The 22,056-nt window shown below is 38.6% G+C and overlaps 2 pseudogenes; both read left to right on the top strand.

The window, feature by feature from the left end:
* The first annotated feature begins 1,379 nt into the window (after nucleotides 1-1,379).
* On the top strand, nucleotides 1,380-9,198 carry LOC144580123 (small ubiquitin-related modifier 1 pseudogene; annotated as a pseudogene).
* A 1,012-nt stretch (nucleotides 9,199-10,210) lies between these two features.
* On the top strand, nucleotides 10,211-12,757 carry LOC144580122 (histone-lysine N-methyltransferase SETMAR pseudogene; annotated as a pseudogene).
* The last annotated feature ends 9,299 nt before the right edge of the window (nucleotides 12,758-22,056 follow it).

The following is a 22,056-nucleotide window of genomic DNA, read 5'->3' as shown; positions in this document are numbered from 1 at the left end:
GAAAAGATTTAAGTCAAACTTACTCAGGTATCCAGATATGGGATTATTTTAATTCTAGAGGAAGGTTCATTTCAAGAATGATCATGTCTAAAGAAAAGAGGAAAAATAGAAAGTAAAACCTGTATTTATGATTTATACCTCCTGAGGGATATTGTGCTAGAAAATAATCTAAATGCCTGTAAACTTTGGCAGGTGTTATTGACTTTATCTGAAATGTCCTCTAACACCTTTTTTATCTGTTTGAAGAACTCTGATTGATCCTTAAAAGCTAAGCTCAGACATAACCTGCCCAATGCTTCAGAGTTAATCAACCTGTTCCTTATCATCATTTCTGTATCTCTCTCTGATTTTGAGGCTCCTGTTGGCTCATGTAGTATAGCTCTAGCATTTTCCACCCTTGACATCGATGGAGTCTACTGACCTCCTACTGCAAGGATACCATATCATCATGGATAGCTCACAACTTCTTCTCTAGAAGTCTTACTTCACCCTGTGTTTCTCATGCCAGTAAGGAAAGCCCATTCAGTCTCCAGTCTGTCCAACACCATTCTCTGACCACAGCCCCTGATCCTTTTTCAGCTTTCTCACTTTTATACCCATTCTTTCACCTGAATGAGCTGTCCAAGTCCTTGCTTAGATCCTGTGTCCCATCTCTTGCAGTACTCTTTTGTCAATATTCTTAACTACCATCCAGTTTTTTAGTTCATTGCACTTGCCCAGAAAAGTCATTATCTTGGATCAATCCAGCTACTCACCTTCTTGCTATCATACCTGAATTGCTGGGTGATAGGACAAAAAAGTAACACACCTATGCAGATTACTGACAACATAAAGTCATTCTTTTAAACCTTAGCTTGGCCATGTAGCTATGCAGCAGTCCTTCTCTGAGACCCAGGTCAGCACAATCCTATTACTCTGCAGTAGCTTCTACAGATCCTTACTATTCTTCAGAAGCCACCCACCTACTACCCTTTCCATTATTCTTGGATGCCACAGCTTTCACCTACTGCATAGAAACTTCTTGACTGCACCCTACCCCTGCCCTCATGCCTTTATGAACTTATGTGTCTTTAACTTATTCCCACCCTTCTCAGTGGGGAAAAGTGTCCTCTAGTGCCTATTTCTCTGCCTGTACTCTTGAGTTCTTCTTTTTCCTTCTTTTCATACATGTATTCTGTCTCTTCTTCTCTAATGAATTTTCTTCCTTTGTGTAGAAGCAAACACATACCTTTACCACCTTTTAAAAGGCAAGAGCATAGTACTTGAAGCCACAATGTTGTACTGTGGGAAGGGAGACAGATCTATAAATCCCCAGATGAAGTTCTGCCTACCTGAGGTCCCTGCTATGCAGTGACCCCTAGGTGAAGCTACTGTCACCCATGTCTGATCAGAAGGCAAAAGCTGCAACTGGTGGCTTGGGGGATAAGAAGGAATGAGAAAATGTTAAACTCAAAGTCATTGGACAGGATAGCAGTAAGATTCACTTCAAAGTGAAAATGACAAACATCTCAACAAACTCAGGGAATCATACTGTCAAAGACAGGGAGCTCCAATGAATTCACTCAGATTTGTCTTTGAAGATGAGAGAATTGCTGCTATTCATACTATAAAATAACTGGGAATGGAGTTAAGAAGGTGTGATTGAAGTTCATCAGGAGCAAATGAGGTCATTCAGTAGTTTAGGTATTCTTTTATTTTTTGTCTTTTCCCTCCATCCTTTCTATTTTTAAAATAGTTCTTTTGTAGTGTGGTATTCAAATGGAATTGAAAACTGGCACTCCATCTCTTTAAAACATCTGGTAATTTGAATTCTAGTGCTCATTATTCATTATCATTTGTTTTCATTTTGCTGATTTCTGGTGACCAAGCCTCAGTTCCTTTCATATTGCCCTCTCCTCTTTTAAACATTACATCTGTGCACAGAGAGGTCACCTTTTTTAGGAATGTGCACTTTCAGGCTTGTAGCAATAAATAGGATCAACCAAGCAAGTGTCTGTGAAGACCTTCCAATTGGCCCTGAAGTTCTAGCATGTGAGTGCTTCACTCCTGGATTGTGACTTTCGGTGAGGTATGTAAGTTTTCCAGAGAACTGAATTGCGGAAAAATGACCTTTCCTTAATTTGAAACTAGCTTTAAAATTAGAGAGTCTAGACCAAAAGAAGAGGAATAGCATATTGGAGTCAAGATGACAGATAAGGTGAGAGTAATGACTGACTCCAAAGATGGCTCACTGAAGAGAATGCATTTTAAGATTTAAAAACAAGAAATCTTGTCAGAAGATTCTATCATCCTGAATCATAAATCAGACAATGTGACTCTCTTCCTGTCCTTAATATCCTTCAATATAGCCATTGGAGGAGTATGATTATATTTTTAGTTATTAAAAGATAGTAAAGTAAAATAAAAGATGAAGGGATGACAATGCCTAGAATTTAATATTGAATAATAAAATCCAAACTCGTTTGACAGTATACAAGGACGTTTTTGAGCTCTTTGTCAACTTTCCCAATTATATCTCTTCACTTAGCATTCATATTCTATGCCCCAGCCAGACTGAACTATTTACAATTCCAAGAAAGTTCCACATGCCATCTTTGCCCCATGCTAGTGCTCAGGTGATTCTGTGTGTCTCTTGCTTAGTTTTTAGGTCTCATTTATTAATATCCTTCCAAAACAAAGTCAATTAGTTTTTCCAAAGCTATGTAATCCCTCAGGAACCATGTGCATTTCTATATCACTTAACATATGGCATAATATCGTTCTACTCATTTGTCTGTCTCACCAAGTAAATATTCCTTATGAAAATACATCAGTCTTTACATCTTACATCTCTTTCATCTTTGAATCCATCAACCACATCTAGCATAGTGCCTGGCTAAAAAACACTATACAAATAGTTGAAAAAAGAAAGAACAGGTGGATTATTCAAAATATTTATACTTCTGTTTCAGTTATTTATTGCTCTGTTATAAATGATCCTAAAATTTAGTGGCTCAAAATAGCAATTTGTTATTGTGTCTTAAGGTTCTGTTAGGTTAACTAAGATCAGCTGGGTGGTTCTTGCTCAGAGTCTCCCACGTAGGTGCTAACAGATGGTGGCTGGGACTGGAATCATTTGAAGGCCCAAATGGGTTTCATGGTCAAGATATCTGTACCATATGGCCAGTTGTTGATTGGCAGTTCTACTGAGACTGTCTCCTGAAGCTTCTATATGTGGTCTTTACTTGTGACTTGAATTTCTCACAGTATGACTGACGTGTTCCAAGAGCATCCCAAGAGGAATTTTTCATGTGGCCCGAGGGCAAGGTTTCTTACAACCTAGCCTTGGGAGTGCTGTAATATCACTTCTACGAGATTGTATTGGTCAAGGAAAAACAAAAGGTCAGTTTAGGTATCAGGGGAGGAAAATTAGAGTTTACCTCTTGATGTGGGAATTGCACATAGGTACAGGGAAAGAATAAATTGTCATAGACATCTTTGGAAACAAACTATCATAATTTAGAATGACAAACAATTAAACAAAACATTAAAATGTGTTATTATCCAAGACCTTTTCTTCCATTTGGCTATTTTACTCTTGAGAAGTATTTCCACTTATGGGATAAACAGGATTATGTAAAAAGATTATTAATGAGGTACCTAGCATTTCATCTAGTCTATAAAAGGTTTGGAAGGTTAAAATAAAATTAGGAAATAACTTATGTGTTTTCATTATGTTTTCACTCTTAGATGGTCCTTACAACATTTGAGAACTGATGATAATACAAACCAGTCAATCCTCAATTTTTCTTCTTTTGACTTTACAATTCTATAATTTTGATCTAAAAGATTAAATTCAGAAAACACATATCTTTTAGGATATTAATTCTTGTAAAATTTGAAATTTTTCTTCTCTAAAATTTAAAATTACTTTCACTGCTGCCAAAAGGTGAACAAGTATTTATTGACTATGACAAAAAAAATAATACATGCTCTAGCAGTGACTGAATTATTTATTCAACATCATGTACTTTTCAGTTAGGAGTGGATTCTCTAGTAGCCAATGAATGCTTCTCTGGTATAGAACATAGCTATTTAATTGTAAGATGAAAAGTAAATAATCCATCATCCATTGAATGAGAAGATATTAACACTCACTGTAGGTTGGGGCTTGATAGAAATGTGTTGCAATTGTAAAGGGAGAAAAATAACACTTAAAACACTCCCCTTGTCTTCTCAAAGAAATGGCCTAATTCAATATCAATGAATCTGTATAGTGATTACTTTCCTTTATGCCAGAGAAGTGAAAGAAAATTTCAGAGTATCTGCAATTCTTCAGTGCCACTGAAATGTGAGATGGGAGTTGGTGGCTCGTGCTAAGCAGACACTGAAGAGTTTGACAGGAGAGCACAAAGAAGAAAGATGAAGACTGTGCCTATCACATGAGGACAGGGCTCCCTCACTTCAGCAAAGTGTGTCACAACCTGGCTAGCCCCTGGTCATCTTTCATGCTTTGTCTCATTCCTTACTTTCCAAAATTCTCTTAAGCTTTTCTCTTCTGTATTAATAAGCTGGAGACCTGGACAATGGAGTAAAGAATGTGTATCAAGCGAGGGGGGAAATAATGGGCTGTGTGAAGCCTTTCCATCATCTCAAGCTTTCAGCAAAGTCTACCACACAAACAAATGTCTTGTGTGAGTGAAGTTTTCAGAAGGTAGAGACTGTGTTTCACACCTTGGGCAATATGGTGCAGAAACAGCATTTGAGGAACAGCATATGCAGCAAGAAATGTTAAGGGGGATATAAATATCATACCAATCAACACTTATTCCCTTCCTCCATCCTCCCTCTCAAACGTACTTTCGAAAAGATTGGGAGGGACTCAATGCCACTATGGCTTATAGGTTAGGGCTGAAATAAATCTCAATAAGCAGGACACTCAGTCTACATGTAGCCTACAATTATATATTTAGATCTAATTCTCTTAGGCTTTGTATCCCTAGGAGGCAGAGATGTGGGGATAATTTGCCTCTGATTCCCCATGCTTTGCTTGCTAAAATGTATATACATGCTAAATGTTGTTGTAGTTGCAGGCAGACAGGCAGGCAGGGGGGGGAAGGAAGGAAGGAAGAAAGGAAGGGTGGAGGGAAGTAAGGAAGGAAGGAAAGATTTTTTAGATTCTGTAAGTAACTAGACAGAGCGCTTTTACTCTAAAGAGAAATTTTGAGCTCCAAGATACTAATTTATAAAGGATAAAAATAAGTGTAAGAAAAGTTTTCTATAAGTTATTGATGACAAATTTTAATTTTTAATTATACTTGGGAAAGAAATGTCAGAGGTTCTTTTTAGTTAGGCAAGTTAGAAAAGACATGGGTTATGCATAAATATTAATTGGTCTAGAGTTAAATTAGGTTATGATCATTCTAAAAATGTTCATATTAACAAAGACTCCAAACTAAAGTCCATCATGTTTATATAATATTTATGTAAATATTTATAAGCCTTTTCAATAGGTAGATTACTCTTGTGATACTGGAGTTTGTAAAATAATATTTTGCATGCAAATTATTTTATAGTTGGTATATATAAATAGATAGGAGTTGGGTTGGAATAGTACTTGGACTTATCTGTAGAGCAGCTATTAGAGCTATATATGGTTTTTTTCCATCATCTAAGAACATTATCTTCAATTAGTAAATGATATGACCCCAATGGAATGCTATCTACTCAGGAGCATTGTAAAGCACTTTTATGCACGAAAATGGCCCAACAGAACTCACTCAATAGGATGAGCTGTACTTTAAACTCATAAAGTTCAAGAAAGAGAACACAGCTTCTTGGTGTTGAATCAATGGAGACAGCAGGTGCCAAAAGAAATTCAAGACTCAATTTATACATGAAATTTTTAATAGCATTACTTTCTCTAAGGACAATAATGCTAAAAAATGAATCAAGGGAAACACATCCTTATGAAGATATCAAAACTACCCTCTCCAGAGTAGTCTCTTTAAAATCACTTTTTTAAAAAGTTTATAACCAATGTAGTTAATACCCCTCTTTCTTGAGAGCCTAAAATTCTGGTTTAGATTCAGAAGACTTCTATGTCAGAGTTGCTTCTGTTAAACTGGCCCACTTATTTTTCCTCAGCTACTCTATATACTCTATCTCTTTCTGTGTTCTTAGCCCCCAACTATTCTCTATTTCTCTAGATCATACCTAACCTTCAAATAAGGTCCAGACTTCCAGTCACTTCCTTATAACTTTCTCCAACGTTGCCACCCTTCAGTGATTATTCCCTCCTCCCAGTACTCGTAACTGTCTGTGTCATTCATTAGTCATATGGCAGAAGGTACCTTGTAAAGTAAGAATCTCAACTCAAACCTAGGTAATGATCACTGCTTTAAGACTCCCTGCCCAACTCCAAGGGTATGCCCACTGAGACCCCGAGAATCTGACTATGGTATGGAATCAAGAATCTCAAAGTGATTGTATCTTTTAGGCTACTAGACCTATCCTGTTTTCTTCTGGCACAATGCTAGGAAATAAACTTTCCCTAGCAATTATTCATCCCCCTGTCTAGAGAGAGGCTAAATGAGAATTTCAGCCATCCATCTTTAATCAACTTTTTTGTCAAACCCATTATTATACATGAAAAACTGAGCTTTTAAAAACCTAGTGTACTTAACGTAACTATTATTAAGCCTGAATTGTTTTTTACCATAACTGGAATCCTATAAGAAGTCTCACTTTAGACCATAAAGTCCTAGGCCTGGAAAGGATTTTAGAGATTTATTATCCCAAATCTTTGTTTTAATAAAAGAGGAAAACTGAGACCCAGAAATAGTTAAGAATTTACCCAAAGTTCCAAAGGGATACAGTGATGAAGCCAGAACTTAGATTTAGACGTCTTGATTTCAGCTTACTATACTCCTCTTAGGATTTTTTTGCCTCCTCTCTGCTAGGGAATTCCTTAGGTAAATGTATACTCCTTCTTCTCCTTAAGAGAGGATTGTCTTGGTCAATAAGATTTTGAACACGACAAACCATTCTCACTTTCTTTGCTCTATCAGAGTTCTTGACAAAGAGCATGAAGGAATCCTGGAGGAGGTAAAATGAAGCGGAGGACAGACTTGAATCAGATAACACTGCTCCTCTGCAGTGTCAAATGGATTAGATGTGATAATCCCAACAGCCTAACACACATAATGGGTTGATACATGATGATTTGCCTTATTTTCCTCAACACCAGGAATCAACTTCAAGAATCAGGTGGGGAAAACTGCAGGACATCCAACGTCTGGAATGAAAAATGATGACCATGGTCAAAATAAAATTTTCTGTTTTAAAATAACTGTGCAAGAATAAAAATATGAAAAATGGAAAATTCTAACTTGGAGACTTATTTATTCTTTTAGGGTACCAGTCTTTTTATTATTACAGTGTAAGTGGAGAATATTTTACCATGGACACAGTTGTATATGCTGAATAGAGATTTTCCATTGCTTGAGTTTCCATTCGTGTTTAATTTTCTGAGCTTCATGCCTAAGGGAATAGCCTGACTAATGCATCATATCATTTGTGAGTTCACTTTTTAAAGTTGAGTTTAAAAGATAGAAACGAGATTTAGAAGCTAAAAGAATAAAGAGGCATAAAAATAGCAAGAAAGCCTTAACTCTGTGGCCCCAGATTATTCTGATGTATTGAACTGACAAATTTTTCATTTATCTAATTTATCATCTTCTTCACTCTTTACTGATAAGAAAATTATTTCTTTAAGAGATCTTTAAGATTCTTCATTTGTATAGTAATTAGACTGCAACGACAAAACTGTAAACTCTTTAGAAGTAAAGGTGTTTCAAACATAGAGAAGTTAAAATAACGATGACTTTGAGCATCTATTTTGTGCTAGGTACTTGGCTACGTAATTCTGGATGTGTCATTGAGCCTCGCAATAATTCTGCAAGGTAAGTATTATTAATCTCTTTCACAGAAGAGAGGCATAGAAATTACTTGGTTCACCCAAATCATATGAGTGATAAAGAGCAGAACAGTCAAACCTGCCACCATAGGGCCCTGCCAATTACCTATGCAGCCTTCCTTAAAGAAAGCAATGGAAATATATTTAGCTTTAGAGTCAGGAGATACAGGTTAGAACTCAGGCCTTTATTTATAAATGTTTGAAGCTTAGACAAGATATACGGTTGTCTGGGCTTTAATTTCTTTATCTAAAAAATGAGAATGCTAGCACCTACCTCAAGGGGTGTTGTGAGGAATAAATGAACCCCTACACTCTGTGAAAGTGATTTTTAAGCTGCTGAAAGCAATCAAAGGGAAGGTGTTTGAGGGGTAGTGACTCTCTCAGTGCCTGCTACAATGATCTGCCACCTCCCACTCACCTTTCAGGATGGTCTTAAGGAGATGGTGGATGGTGGATGCCAAGGTCAACACAAGCAGCAGTGTGAGAAGATGAGTTATGAATCTTTTTAGGAGCTCTGAAAAGCTCAAACACTCAATAAAATAGTTCTGAGAAGTTTAGTTATTCGAAGGCAGCTAAAACAGCCTTACAGAATTTCAGAAGCCAGGAGAATATCTTCAGACCTTAGTTAGAAAATAAAGACTGTTGAGTATCTTTAATAGAATATAAAATAGGCAGAATCTTTAATAGTATATACCCCATTAGATTTTCTAAAAAGTATAGAAATTATACAGCATAAAGGCTTATTTTTGCAGATGAGGAATATGAGATTTGGATACAATACTAATAAGTAGCAGAATTGAGACTAGAATCCAGGTCTCCTGGTTCTGAGTCTGTGCTCCTATCTACTACCTGAATCACACCTCTAACTGCATTCAAATGCATAAGAATAACATTGACAATAAAGTTAATGACAAAGTATTAACTATTAAGGCCCACCAGTATGGGCCTGGATGGATTTGGATTTAGCATGTGACCTTGAGAAAGTTACTTTACACCTGTGCCTCAGTGCCCTCATCTGTAAAATAGGTGTTATGATAATACCAATTTCATGGATTATTATGAAGGTAATACACAGAAAGTTTTCAACACACTGCCAGTCATTGCTCATTTCTTAGTTATTGTATAATCATCAATCCTCTACAGGCCATCAAACCGGAATTATGACTACGTGTGCCCCTCCTTTTGAGGATAACCCCAAGCGATCTGAGAGCCTACGAGGAGACTGCCTGGATATAACTTAGGCAGATCCTTTCTGCTTATTTCCTTAACATGATAGGATGGGCCTTGATATGAGGGGATAAAAGGAGATGTAGCACTCATTCTGAGAATTGGAGCCTGAGTACCAGTTTTTTTTTTTTAACCTACAAATGAGAATACTAATACTCATTCTTTTTAATTTTGTGATACTCAAAACTGTCAGTAAAATTATATTATAGACTATTCATTGTTATATAAATTTAAAGCAAAAAGCAAAAATGCCGGTGGTTTGCTTCTTGGTTTTATAAGCCACAGCCTCTCACTGGAGTGGCTTTTTACTTCCTTCTCACATTCAGCATCTGGGGGATTTCAGGTCAGAAACGGGTTAACATTCTATTAATTACATTTGATCTCATGACCATGAACTTGGGTATTTGCTCACTTCTAACAAGGAAAATGTGGTCGTTGCCTTAGAACATGAGATCCTTTCTAAATAAATTACGAAAGTCGTTTCAATAGCCTGCTTGTTCTTTTTATATAAGAGCTTAGATTTGGAATTATATGAAAGCTATGCTAACCAGCTACCTGCTTTGTATACTATCCTAATAATTTAGCCTTTGATTTTATGTTTCTTTCAAAAGCGTAAAAGCAGTAGGCAAACATTATTCATCAAACTGGTTTGGTGATGCCCTTTTGAATTTAGCTTTTTCCCCTCCTATAGCACAGTCACATCTTTTCTCAAGGCTATGATGACCCATGTGTGCTAAGTTCTCTGTGCAGAAGTGCCACATTAGAGCTTTCAGTGGACAGCTCAAGGGCTCTAGAGTTCCTACTGGCTGCCTACAGAAAGATATTTAACATTTTCTCTGTTATTGCCTCCTTCCCTTTCCACAGTTTTCTCAGAGCTATCTCAGAGTAAGTATTCATCTATATCCTCTGTTAAGAACTTTGATGTATAAGGACCCTAATTGTAAGAGCTGTGAGGCTGCATCTGGCAGATGCGTTGATGTATAACTAGCTAAATGCAGTTCCTTCAAGTTCAATCTGATCAACGCCATGGTCGGTATTAGCCTCACACTCCTCCTGTGCATCCTTTATCAAGCCCACAGTTTCTGCCCAGCCATCGTCCTTGAATCTATACTTCCTGATATGGAAACTTGTGATAAGAAGAGCTACCCTCAAAGGTACTCGCATTATCACATTTTGAACTTCTCTGCCCTTTCTTCCTTTCCTTCCCATTCAATCCCCAACTTCACATACCCAGAAATCCTAGAAGCTTCTTCCCAGTAATTTCCTTGGAAGAATCTGACCAGGCTCAGGAAGAAATTAAGTAGCAGAGAAGTCCATATTGGCCTCTTTCAATGGTTTCCACTCCAAAGGGGAAATAAAAGCCTCAGTTGGAGACTGACCAGCTGTGTACCCACTTCACACACATGGTAAATGTTCTCTGCTGATAACTCTTGCTTCCCTTTGACTAAGTGAGAATCCATGTGTCTAGAAATAAAGTGACTGACTCCAATGGGAGGTCACTTTGAGAAGAAACAGAAATAATGGATCTCACAGCACTAATCAATGCTAATATTGGGTGTGTTAAAAATTGTTATCCCTCAATGAAATACAATTTGCCCAACCATTTCTTTTTTCTTTATCTTTCTCAATATTTCATAAATGCAAACTTTGCTTAACTCAAAAGGTATTCTTGCATATAGTGGTTTCCACTAAAAGAAGTACATTTTGATAAAATTTACCCAGAGCGAGCACCATAAACATAGCCACATGATATCACCTATGGTCACCCTGAGATTATAACCAGTGAGGTAAATCTGAGCCAAAGACAGCTTTGTATCTTTCAGTGGCTTTATTCACTTTCAACTCAGTGGCTTACTGAAATAGCTGTAATAATTAAACAGAAAACTTCTAGGCTTTCTAGATTATATAAAGATAGATGCTAAAAGGCACACTAGAGTGGGAAAAGTTTTGTGTGGCAATATGGCTAGGTTACTAAACTGCCTTGTACAGAACCTAATGCAATCAGTACTTCTGACCATAGACTTTCCACGCCTTTTTAAACAGTAATACTAGCAAAGAAGCAATAGAAAGCAAAGAGATCACAATGCCAAACTCAGAGGTTCAGACCACTTACTGTATATATGAACTTGGACAAATAATTGAACATTTCTGTGTTACTTTCTTCATCTATAAACATAAACATTAGTAATACCTTTTTCTCAGGCCTGCTTTGAGGATATAAGAACACACACATGCATAGATACACACATATACATCTATACCTACCTACATACACACAGAGTAGTGCTCAAAAAATGTTGGATTTTGTTAACATTTGTTGCTGTTAGGTTGGTGCAAATGTAATTGTGGTTTTTGTGTCGTTAAAATTTTCCATTTGATATTGGAATACATTCTTAAACAAATGTGGTTATGTTTTACATCATATTAATGCACATTTCTCGCTTTATGGGTTTTTTTTTTTTTTTTTTGCTAATGGCTTATTACTTGCTGTTCATTTTGTATTTATTTTAGACTATGGAAATGATAGACCAAATTCTTTTCTTATTGGAGTTCAATATTCTTACTTGAGTTCAAAATGAGTCATAAAGCAGCAGAAACAATTTGCAACATCAACAACGCATTTGGCCCAGGAATTGCTAATGAACATACAGTGGAGTGGTGGTCCAAAAAGTTTCACAAAGGAGAGGAGAGCCTTGAAGGTAAGGAACAGAGTGGCCAGCCATCAAAAGTTGACAATGACCAGTTGAAAGTGTTCATCAAAGCTGATCCTCGAAAACTACACGAGACGTTGCTGAAGAACTCAATGGCAACCATTCTACAGTCATTTGGCATATGAAGTAAATTGGAAAGATGAAAAAGCTTGATAAGTGGGTGACTCATGAGCTGAGTGAAAAATTTAAAAATCATCGTTTTTAAGTGTCATCTTCTCTTATTCCATGTAACAACAACAAACCATTTCTCAATCAGGTTGTGATGTGTGATGAACAGTGAATTTTATATGACAACTGGTGACAACCAGCTTGGTGGTTGAACTGATAAGAGGCTCTGGAGCACTTTCCAAAAACCAAACTTGCACCCAGAAAAGGTCTTGGTCACTGTGTGGCGGTCTGCTCCCGGTCTGATCCAATCCCAGCAAAACCATGACATCTGAGAAGTATGCTCAGCAAATCAATGAGATGCACCAAGAACTGCACCACCTGCAACCAGCATTGGTCAACGGAAATAGCCCAATTCTTCTCCACAATGACACCCGATCACACGTCACACAACCAACGCTTCAAAAGTTGAATGAATTGGGCTATGAAATTTTGCCTACCCTGCCATATTCACCTGGCCTCTCGTCAACTGATTACTACTTCTTCAAGCATCTCGACAACTTTTTGCAGCAAAAACCCTTCCACAACCAGCAGGATACAGAAAATGCTTTCCAAGGGTTTCTTAAATCTGAAGGCACAGATTTTTAGGCTACAGGAATAAACAAACTTATTTCTTGTAGGCAAAAATGTGTTGATCATAATGGTTCCTATTTTGATTAATAAAGGTGTGCTTGAGCCTAGTTATAATGATTTAAAAGTCATGGTCCAAAATAGCAATTACTTTTGCACCAATATTTATTGTGTTCTTACTATGCAACAGTACAGTGCTGAGCATTTTACATGTGTAAATTTAGTTATTTCTTACAGCCACTCAAAGATGTAAGTAATATTATAGGTTCTTTCAAATGATGAAGATACTAGGGACCAAGTTTGCTAGACAACTTGCCTTAGGTCACACAGTTAATAAGCAACAGAGTGGCACTGGGGCTCAGTCCTTGTTAGAGCTCCTTACTAGAGACTGTGGATTGCCTCCTCACTGTTGAATGCTAGAAAAAGGACTCACTGTCCAGGCTGCCAATTGCATGAGTCATCAGAGTATACGTATGGACATGTAAACACCAAAACATCTTAACTATTTAGTATGTCTACCTCCCATTTGTTCAAAAATTTATTCGAAAACATATACTAAAAGTCTGCTCTATGCCAAGCTCAGTTCAAGTTCTGAAGGATCTGGAGATGACTGAGACAAGTTCTTGCCCCTGGGAGCATTCCAATTCAAGGCAGGGTAAAAGAAGTATTAAAAACACTTACATGTGGCTGTCTGCTGCCCAGGGCTATGCCCTCAAATAAAAGGAGACTTCCAAGGTAAACTGAACCAATGCCCAGCCCTCTCCCCAAAACCCTCAAGGTAAGAATTTTATCCTTCAGTTCATCTTCCTCAACTGATAATGACTCAGTACACAGAGAGTCATCCTCATCAATAAGCTATGCCACTGTGAGGGTTTCAATTTCCTTCATGTAGCTAGAGCTATTCCCAAAGACAAGTCTTGTCATGAGCAACCAGCTCCCCATAGAAATCCAACACTCTCCATAATCTCTTCCATTTTTTATTAGATCTTTGAAGTCAAAGCAGTTTTGCTTCTGACTGCTTAGATTGAAACAGGAAATCCTCATTGTTTTGTCTTGATAATGACCAAAGGCTAAAGGATCCTAGGCCCTTGCAGACTATAAAAATGTCACTAGGAGATTAAAATCTTAGACATAAAAATAGTGGCATAGTTTTATTTATTTTTTCATTCTATAAATACTTATTGAACATGTAAAATGAGCCAGGTGCTTGGTAGGATGTAAGGAACACAATGGGGAATATACAATTTTAAAATGGTCCTTCCCTTTAGACTTACAGTCTGGTGAATGACACACAGAGAGATGGAAAAATTTGAAGTACTGCTCATACCAATCAGTATAGAGCAGGGTGCAGTCACATGAACGGTAGGGGAGGTAGCCTGTTTAAGACATAAGGGATAACATGTGCAAAGGATCAAACATAAAAATGTGCAAAGAACACTACAAAGACTAAAAGGAAAACAATGTTGTATGGCTAAATATGAAATAAAACCTGAAATATGTCAAGAGATAAAACTGGATGTGTCTTTATGGTGGGAGATTTAGCATGCTCCAGGCCTCAGTTTCTCATTTTCAAAACAAGGAAGGTTGGGAGTCCAAGGCGGCTGGATCACTTGAGTTCAGGAGTTTGAGATTAGCCTGGCCAATATGGTGAAACTCCATCTCTACTAAAAATACAAAAACTAGCCAGGCGTGGTGACATGTGCCTGTAATCTTAGTTACCTGGGAGGCTGAGGCAGGAGAATTGCTGGAACCTGGGAGGTAGAAGTTGCAGTGAGCCAAGATCGTGCCACTGCTCTCCAGCCTGGGTGACAGAGCAAGACTGCATCTCAACAAGAAAACAGAACAAAACAACAAGAAATGTCTAACTGTGGACATAAAATCCCTTCCAACTTAGAGTGACATTAGCTTCCCTACAACCACAAATGAATACCCTGGGGACCCTTATCCTCACTGCCTATTAGAGGGGCAGCTGTTTTTCATGAATGAAGCTGCAGGAACAGTACCATCTGATTCAGTGTTTTTTTGTGCGTGTGTGCGAGACATTCTCTGAGAATAGATTTTTTTCCAACAAGATACGTAATTTCCATATCAAGAAATGCATTCTATTTCCTTAAGGAGAAAGATTCCTTTCCTGAAAAAAGACCAAGATGTCCAAAGAGATGAAAGAGGTTGAGTGGTTCTGTCTTCTGTGGCCAGCAATGGCAGAGAGCAAAATAGATAAAATGCCATCAGTAAGATTTAAAGCAAGCCCACCTAATGCAACGCCATCTGCCCAGTGGCTGAGCAATAATACAGACCTAAAAGAGGAGAGGTGGGTCTATACTGGCCTTCAGCATTACTGTCTTGCACTCTTTTCAAGGAATTAAGGAGCTTCTTTGTCCCTTAACTCTTCAACCATCTAAGAATATTAATAATCATCACATATTTTACTTTCTGCAGCATTCTGTGGATTAGGAAGTCCTTTTATATGAACTATCCTACTCATGCCTCATGAAAACCCAGTGAACTAAGATTTCTTATCCCTTTTGTACAATGAGAAATCTTTGGTTCAGAATAAGTGACTTACCACGAGCCTCTCATTGGTTGATGCACCTTTACGAACCAAAGACTCTTTGGATTTGCTCTGTTGCCAAGGAAAACTATGAAGATCAGTTGGTGTGGAGGTTCTTGCCAAAGGTTTAAAATAAAAATGAAAATTCAACACATCTTGCTTTTGTATTTGTTCCTCATACATTAAATATGATATTTAACCAATTATCTCAATTGCCTCTCAACTGCACAAAGTTAACCTTTATACAGAATGTATTTTAATATTTTATCAATCCAGACCTAGCACCAAAAGATGATTTTATAAATTATTTCATCTACTACATCCTTATTTTCCTTCTACAAGACGAAATTAGCATATTAATCACTGTTAACAGTTTTTGAGGATTTATTATTTACAAGGCACTATACCAAGTTCTTTTATATGGATTATCTTGTTTTGTCCTTAAAACAACCTCATGAGGCTGAATACTTATTATGGCCATTTTCTTTTTTTTTTGAGACAGAGTCTCACTCTGTCATCCAGGCTGGAGTGCAGTGGTGCAATCTCAGCTCACTGAAATCTCTGCCTCCCGGGTTCAAACGAGTCTTCTGCCTCAGCCTCCCGAGTAGCTGGGATTACAGATGCCTGCCACCATGCCCGGCTAATTTTTGCATTTTAGTAGAGATGGGGTTTTACCATGTTGGCCAGGTTGGTCTCAATTCCTGACCTCATGTGATCCACCTGCCTTGGCCTCCCAAAGTGCCTATGCTGATCTTCTAGAAGAAGAATATGAGGTCTTATATGAACTAAGAGATGCTCAAGTTTTCATAGCTAACAAAGAGGTGGGGCCAAAATTCAAACCAAGACACTTCATTGCCAAACAGTGCCTGTGCTCTGAAAGTCCAACCCCCACCCCCACCCCGAGGCTCCCCTACAAGCGGCAGGATATCATAAAAAATAAAGGCAGTCTGTGCAATCTATGCAATCTCAAGGTTATGTATGCAATTACTGATGGGGGTACAGGCACAGAACATCACCCACTCCCTGCCTTTCAGCTAGGATGACAATTTCAGTCTTCAGAGGGATTTACAGCAGCATTGAAACTGCTTCTGAAGATATGCAGTCTTCATATTCAGAGAGAGCCCCAGCCCCACCATGTCACTTGACCAGCGAGAGAGAGGGAACAGTAAGTACCTTCCAGGAGCCTGGCAACTGGCCAGCGTGTGATCAAGACCCCAGATTGGCAATATTTAAAAGTGCAATCAGTCAACATGGGGGGGAAAAATGCTAAGTGATCCATATAGGAATCAATGCACAAATCTGGCTTCATTAATATAACTCATTAATTAATCAAACTCATCAAAACTGCATTGAAATCAGGTTTATGTGCAAAAGGGCAAAGTCACCCTGCCATTCTTATAAAAGAGAAGTGCTGTTCATTCGCTCATTTTATCATATTGCTTTCCAAATTCATATCAAATTGCCCCTGGTGTTGAAAGGAGACCTTGCTCGAATGCTGGCTGCCCAGGAGGCAGCCCTGGAAGGGGCCTGCCCTGACGCTCCTGGCCCCTCCCTCAGTGCCCACTGCTGCGGCAGTTGCCAACAGCACTTTAAATCCTGGGGGCTCTCAAAAGAAGAGAGACAGGAAAAGAGTTTTGATATGATTCTAAAAAAAACTATGATTGGATAGATTTTCACTTCAGTTTAACATGGACCCCAGTTTTAGATGATCTTATTGCAAGTGCTCTTTTCAAAACATGAAAGTTAAAAATAATCCTTTAAAAAATCCCACCATCATGTTCACAAATAGCTTGCAGCAATTTGGTTATTGTTTTCCTCCTCCAAAGGGCACAGAGCAATTACTCAGAGGCATAATTACAGGGATAGAAGGCCTGAGGCCCGAGGACCTGAGCCTTCCACCTCCAAATTCCTTCTCTGTCGGAAACTAAGCACTTGGCTCATAATTGCCGAACTCAAACAATGGGAATAAGAGGCCCAATGTCATTAATGTTGGGTATAAATGCTGAAGACGTCAACAGCATAAAAAGGTAAAATCTGATTTTCATTTATGTACTTGTGTTTTAAAGATACTATCTACCATTCACTGACTTATTTAGGGAGAAGAGACATATCCATTAGAAAATAGAGAACAGAGAATTGATATCATAAAAACACTATTCTTGTTGTAAGGTTTGTAACTTGAGTCAAAATCCCAGCTGCTAATCTCACTTTGTGCTAGTAGCAACAACCCTCTGAGCCTCGGAGTCCCAATCTGTCAATCCCACCCATAAGATGAGGTTGCTGTGAGGATGAGATAAGAAAACATAAGGAGATATGCCCAGCACATAGTAGGGCTCCACAATCATCTTTTGAACCTGAATCTGAATAATGTAGGTCACCCACTTACAGGGATGAAATCTAGGTCACTAAGTCACAATGTGATATGGAGAAAAGATAAACTTGTCTAGTTAAACTGTCTAGACAAGTTTATCTAGTTGATCTTTCGATGTCCCACTATCAAAAAGATCACAAGGCATTAACTGGTTTTAAAAAGAGAAATAATAAGTATGTAACTATATATATATATATTACTATATATATATGTATATAGTCCCAGATAAATGTTCCAGAAAAAGTTCAAGCTCCCCTTGTATATAAAATATACAATCCATCAGAATTCCAGAATGATTTAACTGAATTATCACAGAAAATCAAAACATCTAATATACCCAGCAATCATTTCAACATGACTTCGGGTCCAAACACCTAAAACTGTGTTTCAGGCCAATACTAAAATCCAGTCCTGCTTTGTTTTATGTGCTTGAAGAAAAGCTGTGTAGTATGAATCTCTACACAACAACTGATATTTTGTGTGTTACTGGGGAGTTTCTTCCTTCAAGTGACACTATGGTAAACCTTTCTGTGCAAATGATTATCCCTTATGTTATCTTTCATGTAAACATGGGTCTTCTAGAATCTCATCTGCTCCTGACTGCTCGCAACTATCCCTCAGGAACTCAGGAATCCCGAGACTGGAGAGGGAATCAACGTGTGCCAGAACTCAGGATAGTATCTTTGGGAAGAGTTCGGCTCTCGGGATCTTACAGACCCAGGTTTGAGTCCTTGAGTCCTGGAGTCCTGGCTCTGACACACACAAGCTGCATAAACTTGAATAAATGACTTAGGCAACATCTTCTTCATCTGTAAAGTGGGTAAAATAATTGTCTAGACCTAACAGTTTATAACTTAGATTAGATAAGACTCCCTGGGAAACCCCGAGAATAATAAGTGTCAGTAAGTGTTAGCTGTTGCCATCATCTTCATCTTGGCCAAGAAATACCAAGAGATCTCCTCACATTAGCACTTAGTCCATGTAACCCTTTTGCTCTTCATACGGATTCCAATGTTTATAGTCCATACCAAGATCACTGAGTAGGGCAGCTTCCAGACCCAGCAATATAACACTATCTACCTAGAGAAAAATGAGAAAAAGAAGGAGAAAAGCTACGTGACCTTCTCTTCTCTCATGACATCTAAAATGTTCGTAAAAGTCAAAACAGAAAATAAAAAATACACATTGATTGACAAGTTCTTTGCATCTCACTGATTTCTACAAACCCAGAAATCAAGAAACCATGTTTCCTATATAGCATACTCATCCCACAAAGATGTCACAGGCACCAAGAAAAAGCAGAGAGCAAGGGAGTTAATTAGTTTCAGTTAGGCACCAATCAAATAATACCATTATCTTCCTACCTAATAGGCTGGAACTTAATCACGAGCTACTACTGACCATAAATATTCATAATGGCATTTGAATTTCACATAGCCAACCTTTTAGGTGAAGAAGTCAAGCTTGATCAAGCTTGGGATACCAATGTGGAGTACTAATGACATGCAGTGGAAGAGGATATATGAAAAAATATTGAGAGGAACTTCCCACAAAATAGGAAACCAGCACAGAAAAGATTTAAAGGAGGTAAAATAATATGTGATATTGGACTAAGCTGGTATCAGAGAGTCTATCCTCTCCTCAGTTTCTACCAGACTCCACTGAAGGTAGGATTAAAAAAAGAAAAATGCCCGGACCCTCAAATCTTTTCATCAGTTACCTTTTGTTGATGACAGGGCTGATGATGGTTACCTTGGCCTATGGGCTTCCTGCACTGCCTGCTTCTCTCTTTTGGATTTGGAAATCTACTTTGAGTCTCAGGAAGCCCCTCTGAGGACGAGGGCAGAGCCAAAAATGAGAAAATGGGGAAGGCTGGAAGGTCAAAGGAGAGACGAGGAGATCTTTGGGGGAGGTGTCCTCCTAGGGTACCCAGTACATGGCAGGAAAGTTGCAGAGGAGGCTGGCCACTGCTCATTCTTTCATATATAAAAGGGGCCTTCATTAACTATCTCTGTGTAAAATCTATTCTAGAAATGGGAAGTAAAGATGAACAAGACCTGGCCTCTATCCTTAAGGTTATCATTATGTATGGGGAAACCACTAACACACCTATGAGGAGGGGAAATGCAGGGTGATGTGTGCAGTTACAATACACACACACACATACACACACCCCACTTTTGTACAATGGGGTTTCATGTGAGAAGGGCTAAATGCGAGATGTGAACAATATCTAAGCAATTCCAGAGGAATGAATACCGTAAGGGTACTGGGGTTGTCAGGAAGGTGTCTCAAGGAAGATCATATTTTGGTCTAAAGGAGCAGGAGTTTGCAAAAATACAAGTCGAGGTGAAAGTCTAGGAAGAGGACAAGTACTCCAGGTGGAAGCACCAGCACAAGCCCAGGGCTGGAGACGAGAGGCAATCTTAAGAGGGTTAGTGCCCTCAAAGAGTGAGGTAGGAAAGATATGAGGAGGGGAGACGCAGGGAGATGTCTGCAGGCCAGATCACAAGTAACTAAAGGTGCCTTTCCTAGTATCTGTATCTAGGACAGAATTTCTCCCCAAGAACACATTTGGCCAGAATGTCTCTTGTTCTCTAATATATCTCAGGAACACGAGAATGTGAATGGGGAAGAGGAGGAGGAATGCCCCACAATTAGGGCTCCAATAAGGTGACATATACTCTCAGTTATAAACAAGAAGAGAAAGTGTGGCATTTGCTCTTTTAGTTGATTTTCCTCTGAAGTCTTAACACTGTCTTAAGTGAATACTATGCCCTCTAATTTTCTGAATTTGCAAGGTAAATGTTTAAGAAAAATGAAAAACAGGAAATTAGTCCTTTTTCATTTTTTTCTGAGCTTAACCTTAAGAGTGAAAAGAAGTCTGCCTTCACATCACACCCACGCAGTTCTCTGGATTCACAGGACAAGCAGCACTGATGTGCTAATCACGTTTTCTCACTGCAGAAAGCAGAGCTAGGGACTAACTGGTGAGTAACTCCACATTGAGGAGTTACGTTTCAGAGCTGGCTCTTAGACAGCGGGATAAGAGCAACTCATAGTCCTTCACAGGGTCTCCAGTTACCGGGAATGGGCACACCTCGCTGAAAAAGAGGAAAGAGGTATGTGGGTGTCAACCGGTTTGCAGCTCTGAGGCCACTGGATTTCTCAGCTCCTCCTCTTCTTCCTCCTCCACTTCCTCTGGCCCTTGCTCCTCCTCCATGAACCCAAGCCCTAGTCCCATTACATGGTTAAAGAAGCAGTTACAAAATAGGGACAAATTTCCATGAAATTAGTGGAGGAAAAATTTTACATTTGTCTGTCCTAGTGAAATTTTCCCCAAAGTGCTCTCTTCCTGCCGCAAATGGGTGGTGGTGTGTGGCAGTTCCATGTCTAACACACACTAAGCACTTACGACAAGGCTGTAGGCATTGTTAGTGCTTTAAATAGATGTCTCCATTTAACCGTATCTACAACACTCCAGTACTGCTGTGACCATTTTATGGATGAGAAAACAGAGATACAAAAAAGTTCGAGGCTTCTCCATAGCTCACAGCTACTAAGTGGTAGCGCCAACATTTAAATCTTGGCAGTCTGTCACTAGAACCCTGGACATCTACCACTATATTATAAAGCCTCCCAGACTCCCAGAAATAAGCCCATGAAATCTCCTAGATGCTGAAAATGGACCAAATTTTATATGCCTTTTTAACGCACATTATTCAAATGGATAAATGTGGATGGCTCTATCTTCAGGGTTTTTATTAAGACTTGCTCCAGTGTGTATAAAATATTCAAGATAGATATGAAAGGTAAGAACAAGTGGCCATGTATATGGTGTGTTTACTCTTCCTACACAGCAGTGCTCCAGCTCTGAATATCTGAGCTACTGGACCATTGTCCACTTTGACCTTGAACAACAGGGGGATCCTTCCAGTCATGACTGTTCCTGAATCTCCAAACTCCTCCCCCTGCCCTTGCATAATGTGCCCTGCCCTGCTGACAATGCGTGCCCGGATGTGCTAAGTCACAACACTGAATATTCCTCTGTCCTCATTTTTTTTTCAGCAATAGGATGAATACTAGCTGCAGCAGAATGGCCACGAGGTTGTATGAAATTCAGTGAGAGAAAATTCTAAAGTAAATGCTGCAGAATTCTATTATACAGCACTGTTTCCAGAGTGCTCAGCACGTCATATTGCCCGCCCCGTAGAGCTGGGAATGCAGAAACAAAGGCCTCCAGTGTTGTTTCCATTTGTAAGAAGGCTGAATTAACGTTGCTAGGGAAACAAAACCTCAGTTTCCTATTAAATTTACTTTCGGCTTATGTGTCACACCTCTTACAGTGTAGGTGAAACACAATAAAGGAAGAAAACTACAGTTCTTTTATTAAAAGCTCTTAGTGCACATATTTCCCAGGTAAAGATAATCCACAAGAGGATAGATTTGGGCAAATTTCATCATAGAAGTGATTCAGTTTCACCTAGATTTTGCTATATGGTGG

Source organism: Callithrix jacchus, chromosome 18, assembly GCF_049354715.1.
Source record: "Callithrix jacchus isolate 240 chromosome 18, calJac240_pri, whole genome shotgun sequence".
Classification (NCBI taxonomy): domain Eukaryota; kingdom Metazoa; phylum Chordata; class Mammalia; order Primates; family Cebidae; genus Callithrix; species Callithrix jacchus.
Note: the sequence above shows the minus strand (reverse complement) of the source record. Positions and strands in the feature narration are given on the sequence as shown.